The 5,014-nt window shown below is 50.1% G+C and overlaps 1 pseudogene; it reads left to right on the top strand.

The window, feature by feature from the left end:
* Positions 1-2,407: 2,407 nt before the first annotated feature.
* Positions 2,408-2,540, top strand: LOC143979957 (U2 spliceosomal RNA; annotated as a pseudogene).
* The last annotated feature ends 2,474 nt before the right edge of the window (positions 2,541-5,014 follow it).

Here is a 5,014-nt window from a genome sequence, read left to right as displayed (position 1 = left end):
CACCAGGCATGTACTGGCCATAGGGACTATAGGGAGTTTCCTGGTGGGCCGATGGCTCAGTGGGCCGGTTTCAGTGACAGCCAGTGGCATCGCTGGGGGGGACTTTTGGGGCTATAGCCCCGAATCTGGGGCCCATAGCCCCGAGTCAGTCCAGGAGTCCCCAACCACAGGGTCCCGGCCCACTACCTGCCCTCTTTCTGGTGACCCTGATGTAAGGAGGGGCTCTCTGTGGACCCGGATGTAAGGGGGGGGCTCTGTGGGGACCTGGATGTAATGGGGGGCTCTGTGGGGACCCGGATGTAAGGGCTTGGCTCTCTAGGGACCCTGATGTAAGGTGGATGATCTCTGGGGACTCTGATGTAAGAGGGGCTCTCTGGGTACCCTGATGTAAGGGGAAGGCTATATGGGGACCCTGATGTAAGAGGAGGCTCTCTGGGGACCCTGATGTAAGTGGGGGGCTCTCTGGGGACCCTGATGTAAGGGGGGCTCTCTGGGGGTTTTTTTGCGCAATTGCGTACAGTTTATATACTGTTTTTTGCATGTTTGCAAAATTAAAGTGGGCCAGTCTGGATGAAGTCCAGGGCCAAATTTGTATCCCAGTCCAGCCCTGTATTGCACTGTGACACATAGATTCCATTCCAGTTTAACACTCAGTGATAACAAACATCAAATGGCGTTCTCCTGTAACACCTGTTTCCTCATATCTTTCCTACAGGCCTAGTTGTTATAATATTCAGATTTGCTCAAGGTATCCCGATAAGGTGGCATAAAATAGTACTTATCCCAGAGCTTTCCCTTGATCTGCATATTCAGGGTATATAGGTTCTCACCATTATCCGCATAGCCAAGAATTACAGAATGGCGATCCTGTGGTTCCTGTCCTGCCTGCAGGGCCGCTGATAGGCCAGTACAACTGGCCCTGCTGTACCGGGCCTGACCAGCAGGGGGGCCCGGGCAACCTGAACTGCAAAGTAAATAAAAAAAGATTCTCCTCCACCGATCATCGTCCGCAGTGATATTCCTCTCTCTCCGCGTGAGAAGTAGCAGAGTGAGAGTAGCAGAGTGCAGGGGCCGGGCGATCGAGCTATTGTGGACACTCAGGAAGAGGGAGAAAGTGATCTCTGCTGGAGCTAACAATTACACAGGTGAGGTGTATGCTTGCTTGGGGGGGGGGGGGGGGGTAGGCTTGAAGTTCAACATCTACTACTACTCTGCAATACATACCCTGCCAATACTCTGCCAATACTCTGCAATACTTACCCTGCCAATACTCTGCAATACATACCCTGCCAATACTCTGCAATACTTACCCTGCCAATACTCTGCAATAAATACCCTGCCAATACTCTGCAATACTTACCCTGCCAATACTCTGCAATACTTACCCTGCCAATTCTCTGCAATACTTACCCTGCCAATACTCTGCAATAAATACCCTGCCGATCATCGTCCGCAGTGATATTCCTCTCTCTCTCTCTCCGCGTGAGAAGAAGTAGCAGAGTGAGAGGAGCAGAGAGTGCAGGGGCTGGGCGATCGAGCTATTGTGGACACTCAGGAAGAGGGAGAAAGTGATCTCTGCTGGAGCTAACAATTACACAGGTGAGGTGTATGCTTGCTTGGGGGGGGGGGGGGCTTGAAGTTCAACATCTACTACTACTCTGCAATACATACTCTGCCAATACTCTGCAATACATACCCTGCCAATACTCTGCAAATACTCTGCAATACTTACCCTGCCAATACTCTGCAATACTTACCCTGCCAATACTCTGCAATACTTACCCTGCCAATACTCTGCCATACTCTGCCAATACTCTGCCAATACTCTACCAATACATACCCTGCCAATACTCTGCAAAACTTACCCTGCCAATACTCTGCAATACTTACCCTGCCAATACTTACCCTGCCAATACTTACCCTGCCAATACTCTGCAATACTTACCCTGCCAATACTCTGCAATAAATACCCTGCCAATACTCTGCAATATATACCCTGCCAATACTCTGCAATACATACCCTGCCAATACTCTGCAATACATACCCTGCCAATACTCTCCAAAATACCATTTTATTTATTTCATCCATTAATGGTTTGTATTACATATAGATATTAAAGAGGTCTGTTCTCATCTGAAAACAGTATTTCTTTTGGATAATCAAACCTATAACTGGCTGGAGAAAAACAAATATCACTTGTAGACAAACCTACACTTTGTTTCAAGGCGGGGTCTGGGGAGGGGCAATGGGTGGGGCTGAAGGAGGGACCAGGGGCGGGGCCAGGGTGGAGCTGAAGGGGGCCCCGTCAGGTAGGCTGTACGGGGCCCCATGATTTCTATCAGCTGCCCTGCCTGCCTGGCCCTGCTCAACGGACTCTATGGTCAAGGTAAGTACATGTACTGCATTATCGCTTCTCGGCCTTTTGGCTAAGACCAAGTGTAGTATCTGTTCTTATCAGTTACCAATAGGTGGCGCTGGTTTACCGTCCCTGTTCTACGGCGAGGTGGAGCAGGGGTGGCGGTTGCTATGCAAAGCCTGTTGGTGTAAAGGTGACCCGGAACGGTTCGTAGCCGGACCGGGAAGCCTCCTGATGGGGGCGGAGAACCACTGGTCGGCGCCAGGGGAGGGGACCCTGGCAGACCGGCTTGGATTGTGGCAGCTTTAGCCCCAGTCAGTTTTTTGGGAGGGAACGCTTAGCTCTCCTGTTCCAGCAGGGGGGCGGCCTGTACCTTTCGAATATAATTAGGTAGGAGTGACGGGAGTGAGGGTTTGACCTGATGGCAAAGGGTCTCACTAAGCTCGCTGATCTCCATGCCTTTCTGGCTGTGGTGGGGGCTGTCGTGGTCTGGGCTGGGCTGTCGGGATGCTTTTGTTGGAAAGCCCATGGTGATGTGCCCCTGGAGTGGCAGTCCAGGGGTGCCTTATCTCACTGTGCTCTGCACTTTGATTTAGGAACCTAGGTCACGTCACCATTTTTTTACACCTGCCTCTAGGGCCCGGCCTTTTGGCTAGGACCAGAGGAATTTTTGATTCCTGGCCGGAGGGCCTGGTCATTGTATTGCACAATGGCCACTTTTCACTCTCCTCTCCACTATCCCTTTCTCACTTTTTATTTATTTTATTTGTGTGTGTTTTGTCACAGTCTGTCACTGCACGTGTGATGAGTAGGGTGTCGGTCCTCAGACCAATCCTGAAAGTCTTTGGGAGAGCGGACATAGGCCTTCTGGCTTGGTCCAATCTCCATTGGGGGGGCCCTACCTTCGGGGAAGCCCCCATAGTACCAAGTACCTAGGAGGTTCTGTTTCGGCAGTCCTCCCGGGGAAAGGAGGTCTTCCGGTTTCGTCCGGGGACCACGGTGTTGAGTCTGGTACCTCAGTCCCCGTCTGGAGCCTAACGCCCCGGGGGATCAGGGTATGGTCCTTCTTTTGGAGGACATCAGGCACCCGTCTGCACTTTTTAGTGTTTCACTCTTTATGTGTGTGCACTTTCTTTATGCACTGGGTGGAAGTTTTTTGGGTGTGTTTGCACGCCATGGGCTTTTTCAATAAAAAAAAAAAAAACATGTACTGCATTATGTTTATACATACTTTACTGATAGAGTTATGAAGTGCAGACTCAGGTTTGTAGAGCGCCTGTAAAGCCTAACTGATTGATCTGCTTCCATCAATAATGTTTGGAGAGCTTAGAACCTTTTTGAATGAATAAATTTAGCTTTCTGTATTGAGTTCCTATCTGTTATTTATAAGATACTGACGTAATTGATGTCTAGGATTTGCTGGCCCTTCCCATTTTATTAATTTTATTAAAGGAGAAGACCAGCCAAAGCTTATTTTGTTTTTTCTGCACTCCTGTGACCCGTTTTCAGCTGACAGCGAGCTGAAGTCCGCTGCCTGCTAACGTCACCAGGCCAGCACAGGTTGGGGCAAGATCACAACACTGGAGTCAAATTCACCCAAAAGCCTGGACTGGTATCCGGTTTAGGCTCTCAGCGAGCTGCTGAGAGCCTGAGATGGCCACTCCCCCCCCCCCCCCATCCACAGCCAAGTGCCCCTATGAGCGAAGAGGGGGCAGAGCAGAGAGCCGTGACTGATAGTTCTCACAGCTCCCTGAGCAGAGAGCTGCTGACTGAGCGATCTGCAGTGTTAGATTGCTCGGTTCTCACTGTATTATCCCCCGGTTGGAAATTCTGATGGAAAAAGTCCAATTGGCCTATGTTGTCGGAAAATCCGATCGTGTGTGGGCTCTATCGGACTTTCTCCGTCCGAATTTCCGATGGAAAAAGTTTGAGAGCCGGATCTAAGATTTTCTGAAAACAAAATTCGATCGGACTTTTTCCGATCGTGTGCAGAGAATTCCGACGCACAAAGTGCCACGCATGCTCAGAAAAAAATTGGAGACGAAAGCCATTGGCTCCTGGCCTCTACGTAGTTCCATCGTACGTTTTGTATGTCACCTCATTCTGAACTATCTGATTTTCCGCCAACTTCGTGTGAACGTGTGTATGCAACACAAGTTTCGGCCAACATCCGTCACAAAAAAAAATCAGATGGATTTTGTGGTCGGAATGTCCGATTGTGTGTATGGGGCATTAGAGCCAGCGGGGAACAGATGCTGAATCCACCTAGGTAAGTATAAATCTGCAAAAAATCCAAACCCCATAATTCTCTTTTAATAGAGTAAAACTAAAAGTTCTAAAGGTGATTTAAATCAAATAAAATCCACCATAATAACCCCTTCCCACCGAGCATACGCAGATGTGCGTACTCGGCTTCCGGGGGGGTATACCGGGATGATGCCCGCACCAGCAGGCATCATCCCGGTACCGTTTTGTTCAGCGGGCGGTTGACTATCCAGCCATAACAACCGAAGTGGCTAAAAGCCCCCCCCCCCTGCGCCTCCCGCCGCTGTTACCGGTGCTCCCGCTCGATCGGGAGCACCGATTCACGATCCGACGCCTCCGGCTGCTGGGGAGAAACTGGAACAAAGCCGTAATCGGCTTCGTTCCAGTCTCCT

This window comes from Lithobates pipiens, unplaced genomic scaffold, assembly GCF_037356315.1.
Source record: "Lithobates pipiens isolate NorthernLeopardFrog02 unplaced genomic scaffold, aLitPip1_a1.2 Scaffold_13, whole genome shotgun sequence".
NCBI lineage: Eukaryota > Metazoa > Chordata > Amphibia > Anura > Ranidae > Lithobates > Lithobates pipiens.
This window is presented reverse-complemented; position numbering and strand designations above follow the sequence as displayed.